Source organism: Panthera onca, chromosome B2 (genome assembly GCF_046562875.1).
Source record: "Panthera onca isolate mPanOnc1 chromosome B2, mPanOnc1 haplotype 2, whole genome shotgun sequence".
In the NCBI taxonomy this organism is placed as follows: domain Eukaryota; kingdom Metazoa; phylum Chordata; class Mammalia; order Carnivora; family Felidae; genus Panthera; species Panthera onca.
In genome coordinates, this window is record NC_138343.1 from 12,253,698 (window position 1) to 12,272,411 (window position 18,714).

The 18,714-nt window shown below is 46.1% G+C and overlaps 1 protein-coding gene across 9 annotated transcripts in view; it reads left to right on the forward strand.

The window, feature by feature from the left end:
- Positions 1-16,529: 16,529 nt before the first annotated feature.
- Positions 16,530-18,714, forward strand: part of ATXN1 (ataxin 1) — a 413,533-nt gene continuing 411,348 nt past the window's right edge. For 2 of the 9 annotated variants that reach the window (XM_060614220.3, XM_060614216.3), the window contains exon 1: positions 16,530-16,774. The gene's annotated coding sequence lies outside the window, so the exon portion shown is untranslated. Of the gene's footprint in view, positions 16,775-17,932; positions 18,049-18,714 lie in introns of those variants that run through there. The other 7 variants (XM_060614223.3, XM_060614224.3, XM_060614213.3 and 4 more) reach the window with 5 other exon arrangements.

An 18,714-nucleotide genomic window follows, 5' to 3' on the forward strand; every position in this document is an offset into this window, starting at 1 on the left:
CATGGAGTGTGAGATCATGACCTGAGCCAAAGTCAGACGCTTAATGACTGAGCCACCCAGGCGCCCCTCAGTTCTGTGTGTTTTTGACCATCCTGCGAATGGAACAATCCAGTATACATTATTTTGTGTCTAGCCTCTTTCTTTCCCCCCATCATTGTGAAATTCATCCATGCCGTTATGTGTAAGCGTAACTTTGTTCATTTTCTTCCTTTCTCATCACTAAAGGATCTGATCTTTCAACACTGTTTCAACTTGTGGAATGTACTGACCAATGCCACACATGGATTAGAACACTTTAGGGCCGTTTGTGTTTTTGTTGTTTCCACAAACAAAGATTATAGAAAGATTATAGGTTAGAAAGATTATACGGAGGGTGAGTGTGATACCTGTAGAGCTACACCGATCTCTGTAATAATGACTCCACTCGGAATCGTCTCTCGGTGATAATGAACGTGTTCTCTCCCTTCTTGTCCACCTAAAATGCAAAACTGCATCACATCCCCAGGCTCCACACTTTTGTGTAAAATAGAGCTGTCACAGGATTTTACTGAACAGTTGATTTATTTCCGAGGATCATGAGAGTCCAAGGATCAAACTGGCATGTGGCCACAGGGAGAGCCCTTGACCTAAAAGCAGGGACAACTTCAAAGCTGTGTTGGTACATAATGGAACACGGCACTTTTAGCATGAATCATAGCCTCAAAACTTTCTAGGGGAAAAAAAAATCCTAAAACTGTCCTCCAAAAGGAAAGGTGAAATCAACAGTTTATATTTTTTTACTCTTTCAAATAAGCAATGCTAAACACTTCTACAAAAGCAATTGCTTAAATCTAGCTTCCAGGACCCCACTTTCTTCCTTTCTTTTTTCCTTTCTTTCTCTCTTCCTTCTTTCCCTCCTTCCTTCCTTCCTTCTTTCCTTCTTTTCTTTCTTTTCTTCCTTCTTTCCTTTCTTTTCTTTTCCTTTCCTTTCTTCTTTTCTTTCTTTCTTTCTTTCTTTCTTTCTTTCTTTCTTTCTTTCCTTCTTTCTTTCTTTCTCTCTTTCTTTCTTTCTCTCTTTCTTCCAGAGCAAAGTGTCAGCTGAGCTTGAACTCTTAGAGTGGGATCTTGATATGAATCTATGTTTTCAAGATAGCCAAACAAGCTCTCTGATAGTAGCTCTCTGAAAGACTGTGTGTGAATGCGTAGTCAATGTAATTTTTCTTCTTCTTTTTTTTTCTTCAGGCCTTGAGATGTAATTATTACAGCTTCAAATGTCCCTAGTGATATTAGCTAGATAATCAAATTTGGATCACAGGAATGAAACCACCTAGCGTGTGCTTTCATTACTGCTCTCCTCAAAATAATTCACTGAAGATAATTCTGCCCTCCCCCACCCACAAATATGTCAGTAGACCATGGACATAGCCAGCAAATGTAGCAAGAAAGTTCAAAATGGTCAAACTGATTCTCAAAACAAAGAATGCCATGTTTGAACACAACAGGTAAAACATTTTTCCATCACAAAAGTCGAACAAAACATTGCTGAAATCAGGTGCAAAAAATGACATATCAAGAATGCTGAGTAGAATTGCAAAATTTAGGAGACCTCATTGCCAACCCCGATAATGACGAGCTTACTGACTAACTTTCTAAAAGAACAGGAGAGGATAACATTTCTTCAATAGTTGATTGAGAACTATGTTTTTATTAGTGAACTACGTAGGTACCCATTGGTAAAAATACCTATGAGCGTAGAAGTCATTTTTAATAAGAATACGGTTAATCTTGTAGAAACTTAAACTATTTGAAATCAAGATTTCATCAAATTGAACAGTGCTAACATGCTTTTTTATGCTTGCCTTCACGAAGGAGATAAAAAACCCCTTTCCTACTCTTGCCCCCACCCCTACTTCCCATTCCTTTCCCCGGTTGAGGCTACGAGAGAAATTCTTAGACCAGGAAGGCACTGGGTAGAAAGTTATTGTTCTCTTTTGCCAATGCTTTTTAATCCCTATCAACCAATCTCCTCTGCTATTTCATAAAAAGAGGATCCCAGCTGTGCCAAATCATGTGATGGCTATATAATCTCAACACAATCCACGGGGGTTTAAGGACAGAAATTAACAAATATATTTCAGCTTGAAACCTTACCCAGAAAGAATATCAACTAGTTTCCCAAACATAAATAGACCAGGGATTCCATCGTCTTGCTTTATAAGAACCCAAGAGTGAGGATTACCATGAGAAAGGTTTGCTAGAATTGGATTTTGCTTGTCACAGAAACGTCCACCTTCTGTGGCTGCTCAAGTAGAATGAGCATTGAACTGAGAAATAAATGTCTCAGGTTCCAGTACTGCATTTGCCACCAACTAGTTGTGTAATCTTTGCCAATTTCCTGAAATTCTTTGGCCCAGATTCCTGTCTATAAAATGAAAAAATTGAACTAGATTCTGTAAGTATCCTTCCAGCTCTAATAATATGGTATTGTATAAGTTATATTTCTAGACGATGATTAAGTAATAGAACACTCTTTCCACATTATTCTACATCCAGTTGGGCTCATCAACACTTTTTCTGTCTTGTGGATGCACTGAGAGACGGTGCTGGGATTGGAAACCTAACTCAGTCCTGGTACCCACTCTCGGGTCACTTCTCAGATGCAGAGTCAACTGAATATGTTCAGCATCTGATCTCCTTCCGTTCCTCTTAGAGCAATCCGTTATCCTAACGGGTCCTTCTTCAGGCATTGGAATTCCCCTGATGTTCTATGGGCACATTATAATATCAACGTGAAGAGTTTGAGAAAGGCTAGGTGGGGAACTCTGGGCTGCCATATACGTTTTTGGGGCTCCTTGGAGGACTTGGGATCCCTAAATAAATGGATCTCACTCCTTTTAACCTTTGAGCGTTAGCATAGGGCTAACGTCAACTCTAAGCGTTGTAACTAGAGCTCAGAGGACAATCTGAAATGGTAAGTTTCAAAGCATTAGCCCTGAGACCTGACACGCGAGAGGATTTTCCCGCACCCTGAACCACAGCGGATGCCCCGTGCGGAGCTGCAAACGGGGAGCAAATCCACTCAATCCCTGCTCAGAGCCCTTCCTGTTTTGTCAGCCAGCATGGTTTCCTAAATCTCAAATTACAGCAGAACTGTTCTGCAATTCCATGCCTAGCTATTTCGGGAGCCTCACACAGCAGGACAAATGTGCACAAGTCCACACAGTATGACAGAAGAATTAAAAATGTATTTACCATCTGTTGGTAGTTTCCTTGCGGGGCTTTTTTTCTTTTCCTCTACTGCAGCCACAAATAGGGTCTTCCTTCCTTCCATGCTCAGAGAGCAGAGTTCTCTCTTCACATGTTTGGAAAGGCAAGGCTTTTTTTTTTTTTTTTTTTTTTTCCCTTCCCTTCTTTCAAATTACCCCAGAGTGTTGAACTCTGGGACTATTTCAGGGTCTAGAGCATGTCTTTTCCTTCATATAGAAAGTGGAATGAGTCTGGGAAGAGTTCATAGTGTTTCACATCCTTTATTTTATTTTATTTATTTTTTTTATGGCCAGGTCACTTTCAGATCCGACCCTTGAGTTCTGGGCATGAGCTAGAAAGCTCTGAGGTAGAACACGTAAAGTCAAACATGGGCTAACTGAAAGGAAGCTAAGTCCTTACATTAAGCTTGGGAAGTCATGGTGGTCCTTTACAATCTATTAATCCTGATCATGACAGGATGTGCCGGATGGGAACCAACATTTCTAATAGGACCCAGGAATGTGACCATGGACTTCAGTGAGATCCATTTGCGGCCATGTGGTAGCATAGGTAAACATCGTAAGCTGGAGTATCGTTTTGTTAGTTGGGAAACTAGCTAGCTTTGATCCGAAGCCATTTGGTTAATGTAGGAACGCTCAATTCTCAATAAAAATCACTAGCTTTAATTTCTGAGGTATACATATTATTCGCTCAAAAATAAAATCTAATAAATAGAGATTGGGGAGCGCCTGGGTGGCTCAGTCGGTTAAGCCTCCGGCTCTTGGTTTTGGCTCAGGTCATGACCTCACAGTTCCGTGGGTTCAAGCCCCACATTGGGCTCTGCACTGACAGTGTGGAGTCTGCTTGGGATTCTTTCTCCCTCTCTCTCTCTGCCTTTCTCTCTCGCTCTCTGTCTCTCTCTCTCAAAATAAATAAACTACAAAAATAAATAAATAGAGATTGGTATTAAAAGTGTGGTCTTAGTCAAAATATTGCAATGAGGTATTATGACTCTAACTGTTCTATTTCACTCAGGTAATGATTTGTTAAAATTTCTCAGGCTGCATAGGTGGGCAACTTCACCTTGAAACTGGTGCTCGGTGAACTTGGACCTTGGGCAGGTCCCTTAAACTTCAAGCCTCAGTTTAATCACCTACAAAATGGGAATCATGGGGCGCCTGGGTGGCTCAGTCGGTTGAGCGTCCGACTTCGGTTCAGGTCATGATCTCACGGCTTGTGAGTTCAAGCCCCACGTCGGGCTCTGTGCTGATAGCTCAGAGTCTGGAGCCTGCTGCGGATTCTGGGTCTCTCTCTCTCTCTGCCCCTCGCCCGCTCATGCTCTGTCTCTCTCACTCTCAAAAATAAACGTTTAAAAAAAAATTTAAAAACAAAAACCAAAAAAACCAAAATGGGAATCATGATCTTTACCTGATGGGATTAGATGAGATGACATTTACAAAGCTCTTACCATGTTGCCCAGCATAGAATAAGAACTTGATAAATGGTCATTTTTATTATGATTATTAGAAACTGTAGCTATGCTACTATTTTTCTCAAAATAGTTTCTCAAAACTTGCTGTCAGTTTCATACGTTCTCTTCAGTTCTGTTTTTGAATTTTTTTATTTTTTGAATTTCTTCATGAATCCAAGCCTGATTTTGAAATTCAGCTCATTCTGACTCAGCTTTATGGGCTATATCAGATATAATTAAGTCAAAGATCAAGTAAATAGAATATGTACCGTAGCTTGGCATTTGTTTTGGGTTAGCTTCTAATGACATAATTGTTTTTGTTGGGCCTTATACGGCTTTGTACGTAGTAGGTCTTGAAAAATATTGCTTCATTAATTCATTTAACAGCTGATACATCTTTGATGAACATCTATCGTGTGCCAGGCACTGTTCTGGGCATGTGGGTTTTATCAGTGAATAAGACAGACAAAAACCCCTGATCTCCTGAGAGTGAACAAAAATAAAAAATTTTAAAAAAAGGAAATGACACAGACCGTTTTAAGGTAATGCTTTTATGGGATAATAGAGGAGGCAAAATGGATCAGGAAAGTCAGAGGGTATAATTTTAAGTCGGGTGGGTCACATTAGGCTTCTCTGGACGCTTGTGTTTTTCTTTAAGAGAAAAGCACTGAAGAAGGTGAAGAAGTAAGCCATGTGGAGATTCAAGGAAAAGCATCTCAAGCAGAGGGACCAGCAAGCAGAAAGGCCCCGAGGCAGGAGAGTGCCTGGCTTACTTGAGGACCAGTGAAGACGACAATGAGGGTGGAGCCCTGGGAGCAAGGAGAGAGTGACAGGATACAGGATCTGAAAGACTGAGGGTGTCCTGATTGTGTGGGGCATCGTGGGCCATGGGAGGACTTTGGCTGCAAGGGGTGTAGAGTAGAGCCATTGGACGCTTCTGGGCCGCATCGTGGCATCACGTGACACAATCTCGTGGGCCATGGGAGGACTTTGGCTGCAAGGGGAGTAGAGTAGAGCCATTGGACGCTTCGGGGCCGCATCGTGGCATCACGTGACGCAATCAGCTATGGTGCAGGCTGGTAATGGCAGAAGCAGACAGACAACTTGGTGCAATAATTCTAATGAAGTTTGGTGGTGTTTTCGCTTGAAGGGTAGCAGTCCGAGTGGTGAGAAATGATTAGATTCTGGATATATTTTGAAGGTAGAGCCAATTGGATTTGGGGCAGATTAGATGCGGGGTATGAAAGAAAGACGGGACTCAAGATGCTTTTTGACCCCAACAGGTGGAAGGATGGAGTTGACCATTTACTGAGGTTTGGATGCAAGAACTGTAGCCCACACCTCGTGGCGACTCTGAGAACAGATAACTCCGGATTCTGGGCTTATGCTTCGGGCCTCCTATCTGCTGGGGAAAACTGCTTGAAATAAATGAGCTTCCAGTCTTTCTTTGAAAAGATGAGAATCAGAAAGACTGAGGTTTTCATAAGCGCTTTTATATCACTCCAATGAACAGTCAAAAAAAAAAAAAGCAGTCAAAAAAATAAAAGCAAGTAACAGTGTTTTTCGTATTTACTTAAAGCCAATTAATTAATTATTTAATGAATGTGAATTAACAATTAATTTGGTTTTTTAAACTTCTCCTCACCCTACTCCACACACAGGAATACACTTTTTTTTTTTTTTTTTTTTTGAGAGAGAGAGACAGAGAGACAGAGAGAGCAGGAGGGGCAGAGAGAGAGGGAGGGAGAGAGAATCTGAAGCAAGTTCCGCACTGTCAGCACAGAGCCTGATGTGGGGCTCCTTCCCAGGAATGGTGAGATCATGATCTGAGCCACAATTGAGAGTCGGACGCTTAACAGACTGAAATAACCCTTCTGTAGCAGGAAGCTGTTGGTACATTCTGGAACCTGGCAGAGCGAGCTAAGGAAGCCCGTGGAAGACTTTTGAGCAGAGGCCCACTGGGGAGCACACTGTGCTGCCTCAGACCTCCGGGGACCTCTGTGCCTGGGGCCAAGAGCCAGCCTTCTGTGCGATGATGGGCAGGTCGTTCTGGAACTCTCCTGGCAACTCTCCTATCCCATTGGACCCTCTGTTTATTGGCACAGTCATGAGGAAAAGACAACCATACATCCAGAACTGATTACCTGTATCTACACAAGAAAGAGATACGACCACAGAGGTAAATAAAGAGAAGGAAAAGAACACAACAAACCTGGAATCACGGATCTCGGAAAGGGGATGTCTTAGTTTCCTGTGGGTGCTGTAACAGATGACTACACATTGCGTGGCATGAAACAAGAGAAATTGATTCTCTCATAGTTCTGGAAGCTCGATGTCCAAAGTCAAGGTGTCTGCAGGTGTCTGCAAGGTGATGCTCCCCCTGGGGCTCCAGGGAAGGGTCCTTCCTTGTCTCTTCTAGCTTCTGGTGCTTGCTGGCAATTCTTGCCTTTCCTTGGCTTATGGCAGGCTAACACCAGTCTCCACCTCTGTCTTTGCTTGGCCTTCTTCTCTGTGTCTACTCCGTGTGTCCGTGTTTCTCCTCTTCTTAGAAGGACAGCACTCCTACTGGATTTAGGGATCACCCTAACCCAGCAAGACCTCATTTAAACTAATTACATCCGCGACCCCATTTGCAAATAAAGCCACATTCACTGATACTGGGGTGAGGACTTCAGTACATCTTTTTGGGGGGATATAATCCAACCTGCAACAGAGGGCAATGGGAGCTCACATAAAGAACTGACCCGCGGGGAGATGTCACATTAGTGGAGGAATGAACAAAAAGAAAACAGTTGCATGCTGAAAATTATAAGCAGAGGTCAGATGGGTTTGGGAGTAACAGGAAGTGTTCGGATAAGAGACGCTCTCACTTAGGATACTCTTTCCATCTGTGCATATGGCCCTGGTGGGTTTTTTTTTTGTTTGTTTTTTTTTTCTCTGTCAGAGTTTTAAAAAAATATTGTATAAATAAAAAGAATAAGAAAATAGCACTTCTCTGACTCACACATTGGGCAGAACACAGACTCTTGTGATAATCAGGAAAGACTTCACAGAAGTGTTGATGCTTGGGCAGGATCTCAGAGTATGTGGATAAATCACCATGCAAAGAAGGGGTGCAGGGAGGAGAGAGGGCCTCCCATGCAGACATAAAGCACATGCAAAAGCACAATGTGATTTCAGTGTTCCTCTCTTTACCTCCGTAAGCAGGGTGAAAAGCCTTTAAAGGCAAGGCTGAGAGTGTCTACTTAATCTGCATTACTCAGAAACAGTATTAAAAAAATGAAGGGGTAAAATGCTTCTGGTTTTAATAAATGCACAAATAAACACCCAATAACCTGGAAGAACACTAGGAGAATATAGAGGGAGGAGTCAATTATTGGACACATTTGCCAAAACACAAATATGGAAACCCCACCCTCAGCCAGATCTGGAGAAATCAAAGGGCTGAATGTGGTATAAATTCCTCTGCCCTGATTGCATAAGGAGATCTGCCAACATTTTTTTCTCTGATATATTCCTTTCTGCAGAAAGGGCTGAACCGGGTTCTTAAAAACCTGATCATGAACTGAGATAGGCAATTCTGAATCACCACCATGATCTAGGAAATTTAACTCCTCGCTGATCTTCCCAGATAAGCACCCAAGCTCCTTGCTTCTGACATCTGCATTGGGATCTGGCTGGGATTCTGTCATAGAGCGACTCCCCTTTTTTGGCATAAGAATGTACAGGATGCCAGGAAAGTTCACACGGGGTCACCTAAGTCTCTTTAAATGCATGATGATTCATGGCTGGGGGTGGGGGAGAGAGGACAGTGAGGGGGAAGGAAGTGCTGAGCCGGGAGGCGGAGCGCCGTAATTATGAAATTGACTGCAGAAAACGCTAGCTCTGGGAGTGATGGGATCACGTGTTCTTACTATTGGTATTGAGGCTACAACTTTTAAGCCAGGGGCTGGGGGGAAGGGCCGCGAAACAGATCAGGTCACCTGCTTGGCGTTCAGGAGAGAAGCATCAGATGCCTGGCATGTTTATTAGAACTGCAATGTATTAATTTCTCTTTCTCTCTGACAGAGAAGAAAGGCTCTCTGATGACAGTACAGTTAGCAGAATAAAAATCTGGCTGTACTGGGATGAGGGAACAATTTGTCTTCTTGTACTTGATTTACTCGCACTCTGGCTGACAGGGCCTTCCATTCTGTGCATTCGTTTCCTACTTAAAAAGGGATTGTTTGTAATTTACAGTTGAAGGTTGAGTGCTATTATTCTGCCCTGTCAGGAAGCGTCTGTGGCAGTGGTTTTCCTTCTATGTCTGTGCCACAGACACCAAGCAAATCTGCGTCTTCAGGCTCCAGTCTTGAGAGTGCCCCGAAATCTGCCAACAGTCAGGCTTGCAGAGGGCCTGGCAGAAAAGGGTTCTGCAGACAGCAGACAGCCCTCGGCGAAATCCCCCCGCTCTGGCAGGCCAGTTTCCTCCGCGAACTCTGGTTATTTGTGTCAAAAAGCAAAGTTTGCCAAAGCAGTCTTCTCTAACCCTGCCTTTCTGCAAGGGGGTGAACTTGGTAAGACCCTCATGAAAGAATTTTCTTAAACTCGGACCCCCATTTGGGTCCGTTTCCCGTTGCCCATGTTGACTCAAAAATAGAGCGAGAGAACTTAATAGCTAGTGTATTTTGATGTCGTGACGTTGGAATAACAGAGAGCTTCCATAACAATTTGATATTTATTTTTTTTAGCCTGTTGCCCATGATCTTATTTTGAAGGCATTCTAACTAAGCTTAACATGTACAACCCATCAACTGGCACTACCTTAAATTCAAACAGTGGCGGTTTGGGGCTTTGATTTTAATTTGGAAAATGTATTTCTTTTGAGGAAACAAGATGCCAAGTGGTTAATGAAATGCTTTTAATAGATTTCCAAGTGCTCCCAGCCAACAGCAAACAAAGTTCAACTCACTCATTGCAAGTCTTAAAATGTTCGTTTTCTTTTCGTATTACAAGAGCTGTGTTCTTTCGATGATTAAAGACCATAAATTCTGATTTTTCGTAGGTCACTGCATTACATTCAATCTTGGTCAGAGTTACAGTGATGAAAATTTATCTAGGTCTTGCTTGCAAAATAAATAATAGTGGCTAAAAATCATCTCATTTCCTTTTGACACACTCTATTGTGCTGAATGTATTAGAAAGTGGTTTTTTTTTTTTTTTTTTTTTTTTTTTTTTTTTTTTTTTTTTATGAAATAGATTTCCTTTTGGTGGCCTTGATTTTTTTTTCAAGTTAAGCAACAATTATGTAATTGTCATTATCAATACCCATCTGTCACTAGAAGGTATCAACCCCGTTTAGCGAAACCATCTAGCCTCCACAGCAAAACCAGCTAGAACTCTAGAATCCTTGTATTTTCTAAAACAGAGCATAAGCTTCTCCCACGGTGGCAAAGTAACTGAGATCCTCCCAGAAAAGACCAAAGACCTAGTCACAGGTGAGCCTAACAAATTTTGGTCTTGCAGGCCCATACTAGGTCGGTCTACCAGTGAGATCACAGCTTGCTCTCAGGGGTCATTTAAAAAAATTTTTTTTTTTAACGTTTATTTATTTTTGAGACAGAGAGAGACACAGCATGAACGGGGGAGGGGCAGAGAGAGAGGGAGACACAGAAGCAAGCTCCAGGCTCTGAGCCATCAGCCCAGAGCCCGACGCGGGGCTCGAACTCGCGGACCGCGAGATCGTGACCTGAGCTGAAGTCGGACGTTTAACCGACTGAGCCACCCAGGCGCCCCTCAGGGGTCATTTTAACCAGGGATAAGATCCGTGTGTTATATAATATAGTGCAAGGGGGACACCTCTGGGAGGTAGAAAATAATTATTGACTACACTACTACCGAGAGTCATGCCGGAATCCTAATGTCTCCAATTGTGGGTTCTTAGAACTAATTCCTGTACCTCTGTAGTCCTATTATCTCTTACTCGTGCTGTCCATTTGGAAATACAATATGCACTCCATCCACATGCATAATTTCAAATTTTATGGTAACTACATTACAAAGAAAAAAAGAAACATGTAAAATTAATTATAACACTGTATTTTATTTAATCTAATATATACAGAATATTTTCATTCCAACATTTAATCAACACGTAAGTATTGAGGTGTATATATGCGTGTGCATGCATGTATACGCGTGTGTATGTGCACGTACATACTAAGGCTTCTAAACCCAAGGTATATTTCATACTTACAACATATTTCGATCTGAACTATTCAAGTCCTGAATAGCCACACTGGATAGTGGCTACAGTTTGGAGGGCGGACCCGTACTGGGGCATTTGTTTTTATTTCTAAATTTTTTTTTTTTCAACGTTTTTAATTTATTTTTGGGACAGAGAGAGACAGAGCATGAATGGGGGAGGGGCAGAGAGAGAGGGAGACACAGAATCGGAAACAGGCTCCAGGCTCCGAGCCATCAGCCCAGAGCCTGACGCGGGGCTCGAACTCGCGGACCGTGAGATCGTGACCTGGCTGAAGTCGGACGCTTAACCGACTGCGCCACCCAGGCGCCCCTTGTTTTTATTTCTAATTGGAGACAGAATCTTATTTAAAATTGCCTAATGTGTGTACTGTTAAGTTACAAACTGCCGGCAGATGTGTAATACAGAGGGCTTAATTTCCCTCTTGACTATTGGTGATGTCATCTGCATTGCCCCAAACCAGTCCTGCTACAGTTTGGTGGAAAGTCAAAAAAGATGATTCAGGATCTTTCAGAGTCTCTGCTATGCACAGAGCCCAGTGACTTTAGTTTGGGTGTGGTGAGCTGACCTCAGAGTCTATTGTGTGAGCAGTTTTCACTTTTGTTTTTAGTTTATTTTACTTTTCCGGTCGCCCCAGCTTTTTGTTTCGGAGTGCAATCTAAGGAAGGCGTATTCGTTCTGCAAGTACACTCTGATTTGCTCAGATTTTAAGATGACACATGTAGGGTCACACCCTCCCTATAATAGCATGGTCAAAGGTCTGTCAGTGTTTCCATTAAAAAGTCAAACTTTCCAGGATTTATTACATAGCCGTAACAAATGGCTCCAGGCAGAAACTTGGCAAATCCTTCTTTAACGTAGGAGGAGAGGCTTTTTAACAATTTTTGAAAAGGAAAAAAATAAATGTTTACCATTTATATTTACTCATGTGAGTTTTTGACAGGAAAGACATTCGGCTAAAATGCACATCGTATCTTTGTTTATACAAATTTGAAATATTAATATTAGCTTGTAAGTCAAATTTTGCTGAAGAGTTATGCAAACTGCCCTCCCCCTTTGCCAAATTTTTAAGACTTTAGTATTTGATTCTCACATTTGTGAGTCTGACGAGTATAATGATGTGGGGAGGTGGTGGACCGGTTGACTCTGAGACTTGACGTTTCATCGTGGTAAAAATGGACAGTTTCAAAAGATAAGATTTGTTATGGTGGGAATTCCTTGCAGACAGAGATTTCTTACTCATCTATATTCTCATATACAGGGCCTGATTATTGTAGATGTGCAATAAATCACTGCCGGGCAAATGAATGATAAATACATAAAAAGCAGCTAGAGAATTAAGACAGAGTCTCTGTTCATAAGTGTCTTATTTAAATATTCGCCTATTAAATATTCACTCTCTAGTAACTTGGGAAAATCTTTAAAACTACAAAAAACATGCTGCCAGATCTTTAATGTCTCTGTGTTCTCCCTTATTTTTGAACACCTCAGTGGATCATTACAGCAATTAAATGACCAACGCCACGAACGCACAAGCTGTTGCCACAACTTTTTTGAGGCTTGGCTTTCTCATGTCTTATTCACCGCCCAGGAGTGTTTGAAGATGCGACACAGAAGGCTGTGGGACGTATGAAACGCTGTATAGATGTAATTGAAATGTAAGTACTTACCAGTGCAAACATTAAGGACAGTCCCCTCCCCAAATTACTGTGAAAGTAAAACATGGTGAAAAGTGCACATCCTTTTACCAACATATTTGCTTCCGGATGAAACCGATTTATCTGAAGTAGTGTTGGGTTAACGGACGTTTTTAAAACAAACAGGAGCTATTCTTAGAGTTACCTTATTCTGTATTGCACTATTTTTTCCCTAGTTCTACGGAGAAGTAATTGACATATATCAGTGTGTAAGTTTAAGGGGTATCACATGATGGTTTGAGTTGCATATATTGTGAAATGGTCATGTTTATCTTTATTTTTGACTGGAGAAAAGCTAGGGGAATTTTTCGAGGTATGACTTTTGAAGTCCACTTTTTAAAAAAAAAACGAAGTCTCAAACTCAAAATAAGTGTATCTGTATTCTATTTAACTTCCAACCTGTTCAATTATTTAGTTGTTATAACCCGGTAAGCTGTTTGCGTTTGCTTGGCTTTGTTTTGTTTTGTTATGAACTATGGAAGAGGCTACTTCCGATGAAAACATATACTACACTTTAAAATCCTTTACCATTTGGAGGGCTTGTATGCTTGTTTTATTAAGCACTCTTGTGCTCCCTCTGCTGCCGTGAAGAAAACCTTCATATTCAAGACCCCAGGACACTCCTCAGAGTATCCACTTGGCAATGATCATGCAGACGTTTGCATTCTATTGGGGCTTTTCTGAAATACGGTACCATGTGGCCAAAGCATTAAATGTAATAATGTTTCGTTAAAAAGTGCAAATTAGTTAAAAGGGGAGGGAACAAAAGAGGAATAAATAGAAGAATTATGTTCTGCCTCTGTGGGCCAATTCACCTAGACAGAGCCCTGTGGTACAGACGGCGTTCTTCATACTACACTGTGCTTAGGAATCATCAGGGTTGCTGGTTAAAAGGCAGATTGCAATTCAGTAGGTCTGGGGTGGAACTCTCATACTGAATTTCCAAAAAGCTCCCGGATGCTGCCACGGCTCTGAAGATGAGGCTTTTCGAAGCAAAATGTAATACATAATTATAGGATATCGTATTTACCCAATAGCCTACTTTAAGCCCTCAAAAGTAGATACTATCAAAACAATGAAGTAGATATAGGGGATAAAAATGATTTTCCACGGTGTTTGAGCAATGCAGAACACAGAGTAGGGGTAAGGCTCAGCAGGCCTTACCTCACGATTTCCTTTAATTTTGAAATGTGACTTAAGCTTGTATGAATACAATAGCAGATAGATGAACAGGACCATAGTAATATATACTTGCTACTAACTTCTTGAAAGCCCTGCTCTTTCCCTGAGGTTTTATCTCCATCAGAAAATCTTGTTTATAAAGAGTCAGTTATTTGTGATTGTACATTTAATAGTTGGCCGTCTGAAAAGAAAACATTCCAACACTAAAGGTAATGAAACTATATCGCGAGAATACCATTTAAGCGAGACCTTGCAGGTAGGAACAGTTACAGACTTTCATGGCAGTTTATGGCTTTAATCTTAATGGCTAAGAAAGGAAATGACACATTTCTTATTAATTGTCTTTACTGTTTGGGTAATATACATATTTAGCCTCCTTAAGGGAACATTTAAATTAATTGACTAACTCTAATCTGAGTTATGTGTTTTAATTTGTTTAAGGTTGTTAAAATAACTTAAATTAACGGCCTGTGTCAATGTAATAATTAAAATATTAGCTGTTTTTGGCTGAAAATACTCTCAATGGAAGATGTCTAAAAATAGAGTGGAGGTGGATGGGGCAGTCAGAATAAAAACACCTCGGGTAAGCCAAAAACATGGCAACCAATATTTTCTGTTACAAAAATATTTTAGGTGAAGTTAGTTTTTATGAAAGCTGTCTCAAACAGAAACGAGGAGCGGAAGCTCTCTGTTTATTCGCAGGCCAGTAATAATAATATATCTGCAGCACAAAGCATACGTCTCTTCGGTGCTGAACCAACTGCTTCTGATCCTTTCAGGAGCCCACTCTGCCAAGCAGGGGGAGGGAGGAGCTATTCCCCACTTACTTCTGAGATACTAGCCTTCACCTTGACAATGCTTGTCAACAAAAAAACACCAGGAAGAGCCTTTTCAGGAAACTGATTTTAACTGTCCACTAGAGGCTGTAATGAGACCGACAATGCCACTTTCGACCAACCTGGGGTTTAAACTGTAACAAGCATTGCTTTTTAAATGGAAAAAAAAAAAAAAAAAAAAAAAGAAAAAGAAAAAGTTGTAGAAACGAGTAAGAGTGAACAGTAGTCTTATTTAAATAGCCACGTATATGTGCATGATATTTCAAAATGCGAGAAAAAAATTATTTCCGGGGCTCCACACCTTCCTAGTTGTTAGCAGGCTTATTTTTATTTCTGGAGCACGTTGGCTCTACGATACAGTTGTTTCAAAGCTGACACATTTCTCTGGGTGATTCTGTACCCTGCTTCGGTTGGTGACTAACCGTTAGGTCATAAGTAAACTCAGCCAAAGGTTTCTCAGATACAGCTTACAGTCAATAGTGGTGGCTTGCAGAGAGAAACTTACGTGGAAAGATCGTGTTTCTAGACACTTGGTTCTAAGCACCTGAAAGAGGTCAAATGCTGCCCCGACACCTACTGGTCTTCCAGAATTATCTGCAGCAGGGAGAACGCCGCACCGAGCTCCCTTCCGCGTGGATGTGTCTTCTCTTTCTCCAGGTGCCACACCTGTTGGCAAGGTGCACCCTTCCACATAAGATTTCCTCCCCAGGATGCTAGCACCCATTGGTGGTACACGCGGAGGGGGCGGGGTGGTGGGCAGTGGAGAACCGCGCTTGAAAATTGAGCGCAGAGGAAGTTCTTCAGCGTGGATTCACCAGAACTGCCATTTGATGCTCGGTTTGCTTTCTGTATCTCCTGCACTGGTTACCTCATTTCCGATTAAATTAATGATCCCGAATTAGCTGCGAGTGGAGCGCGCGGGTCGTCTTCCAAGGCGGGAGCTGGGTACTCCAGTACCCAAGGCAGATTTGCAGACCTGCAGAAAACGAAAAGGAGGTGGCGGGTGGGGGGGGGGGCAGGGAGGGCACCCGCTTTCCCTGGCAGGGAAGGTGACGGTGCACATGCGGGGGAGGGGACCCTTCAAACTTTCCTGAGTTGCACGCCGAGGCAATCCCCGCAGCCCCGTGGTCCTGGTTCCGGAACGAAACCGGCTTGGAGGGCTAACGTGCACGGCGATCCGAGTTAGTCCTCTTGGACGATTCCCGGCGCGCCTGGGACGAAGGGCACGTCGGGATCAGACTCGCCCCCCCCCCCTCCCATTCCTCCCCCCTGGGGTACTTCGCTGGCTCGGAGCTGAAGCCCGGCACCCCTCGGAGAGTCCTCCAGGGCGCCCCGAGTTGCACCCCGCTGTCGCTCGGTCCCCTCCAACTAGGTGCAGGGGCCCGGGGAGGCGCGCGAGGACCGACCGGTCACCGCTAAAATTACCTCATCGCTTCAGCTCCCCGCCCCTTTCCCAAACCTGGAAGAAGCGTCCCCTCCGGCCTGAGTCGCCCCCCCCCCCCCCGCCCCTCTTCCCCTCCCCCCCAGCTGCCGAGCCGGTTCGGGCCACGCGCCGCCTCCCGGGGGGCCGCGGAGCCCCGGCAGCGCGCAGCCAAGGGTTAAGGGCGCCGGCCGGCCGGCCGCCGCGCCGTGCGCTCTCGGTGCTCCGAGCGGCTCGCCCTGCCGCCCGCCAGAGGGTGCCCCCCCACCCCCAAGTCGGATCCTTGAGCTGCGGCGGCGGCAGCCAACTGCTCCATATTTGGCTTCTATTACACATTTACATACTGGAGCGAGCGAGCGAGCGAGCGCGAGAGAGCGCGAGGGAGGGAGGGCGGACGGGCGGAGGGAGGAGGGAGGGGAGGGGAGCAGGGGGGGGAGGAGGAGGAGGAGGAGGACGAGGAGGAGGAGGACGAGGAGGAGGAGGAGGAGGAGGAGGAGGAGGAGGAGGAGGAGAGAGCAGAGTATACCGCAGACATCATTTCTACTACAGTGGCGGAGCCGTACAGGACCTGTTTCACTGCAGGGGGATCCAAAACGAGCCCCGCGGAGCAGCCACCAGAGCTACAGCAGCCGCAAGACACTGTTTCTCTCCCTCTGCCCCCCCTTCCCCACGCAACCCCAGATCCATTTACACTTTACAGTAAGTGGCTATTTTTTTCTCCTCTGATTCTTTCTCCCCCCTCCCCCATCCCCTTCGCCCCTTATTTAGATTAAAATTTACCCCTACCGCTGCTCTCCCGAGAGGGGCAAAAGCAACAACCAGCAAACAAACCCCAAACCCCAGTCGCCGGCACAGAAAACAGCTGGAAGAGGAGCGAAGGGAAATCGACGCGTCGTGTTGTGTTGTGTTTTGTGTGTGTGTGTGTGTGTGTGTGTGTGTGTGTACATACAACCTTCTCCCGCTCCAGCCTCCCGGGCCGACACCCCCGCTCGGGGCGCAGGGACTGACGGCAGGGGGCTGCCGGGCCGGTGGGCGCCCGCCAGGCGAGGGGGCGCGCCCGGGTTGGGGGTGCGGGCGCGGGCGGGGAGAGCGGCGGCGGCGCCCCGCTCCGGCGGCTGCTGGTCCGGCCGCGAGTGCGGAGAACCGTGTCCCCCTCCCTCGAGGTGGCGTAGGGGTAGTAGGCGGCGGCGGCGGCGGCGGCGGCGGCCGGGGGTCGCGCTGCCCTCCTCTCCCGCCGCACCCTCCCCAGCCCTCTCCCCTCGGAGGGCGGCGGAGCGAGTGGGTCTGCAGGAGGGTTGGGCTCCCCCCTCCCCCGCCGCGGGTGGCCGCCCGGGCCTCGGAGCCCGGGGCGGGGGGTCTCCCTGGCGGAGGCTGGCCTCGCCGGGTGCGCGGCTACGGGCCGGGACTCTGCGCGCGGCCGGGCGCCGGGCGGTGGGAGCGCGGGGGGCGCGGAGGGGTGGGCGCGGGGGGAAGCCGACGCGCGGGTGCCGGGCGCGCGGCTGGAGTGGCGGCGGCGGCCCTGCTGCCGCCGCCGCCGCCGCCGCCGCCGCCACCGCCGCCACCGCCGCCCTGTTGGTGCGGCCGCTTCCTGATCATGTGCGGCGGCCGCCGCCCGGAGCCGCGAGCCCGCGAGCGCCCCAGCCCGGAGCCGGCGCCCCCGCCAGCGCCCGCGCGGCAGGAGCGGAGGAGCGGCGGCGGGCGCTGCCCCGCCGGCGCCGGGAGTGAGCGGCTGCGCGGCTGCTGGGAGGGTGAATGAAGCCAGGAGGAGGGGAAGGAGGAGGCGGCGGCGGCGGAGGAGGCGCTGCGGGGATTGGGATGCGCCCTGGAGCCCCGCTGCTCGCTCACTCTGGGCCGGGCCGGAGACTCCGCCACTCCCGCGGCCGCCGCCGCCGCCGCCTCCTACGTGGTTCCAGCGCTGCGAGCAGGCCGGTCCCGCAGGGGGCAGGGAAGGGGCCGGCCGGGCGGAGCGAGAGGTGAGGCGGCGGCGGAGCGCGGCGTGAGTGTGAGTGAGTGAGTGCGTGCGTGTGTGAGTGAGTGTGTGTGTCTGTGTGTGTGTGTGTGTGCGTCTGTGTGTGTGTGTGTGTCTGTGTGTGTGTGCGTGCGCGCGCGCGGAAGGGGGGCGGCGAGGCCCGTCGCGGTGGGGAGCGGCCCCTCGGTGGCCACTTGGCTGACTCTGCGGCGCCCCGACCCCTCCCCAGCCCTACCCCCACCCCACCCCACCCCACCCCCAGCCCTCAGGCCTCCTTCCTAAACTCCGGGGCTTGTGCTTTCATTTTATTTCCGACCACGTAGGGGGCTGACTGGGAGCGATGGAACAATTCAGGTTTTTCTAGGGAGACTGAGCGAGGACCTTAGTGGGGGGGGTGGAAGTAGGGTGGTGGTGGAGATCTTGCCAGAAAGCAAAACAAAACCAAAAAAAAAAAAAAAAAAAATTCAGTGTCCAAGGACCGTGGGGTCCGGTTCAACCCCGTGGCCGTTCTGTTTTGTTTTGCTTTCTTAGTATATAATCCTGCAGATAAGAGGGTAATATAAATACTTCGGGAGATTGAGAAATTGCTGAAGAGTAGTAAGGGCAAAGAAAAAAAAAAAAAAGCCAGTCGGAAGCTGGTTATATAATGCGCGATGTGGCTAACGAGAAC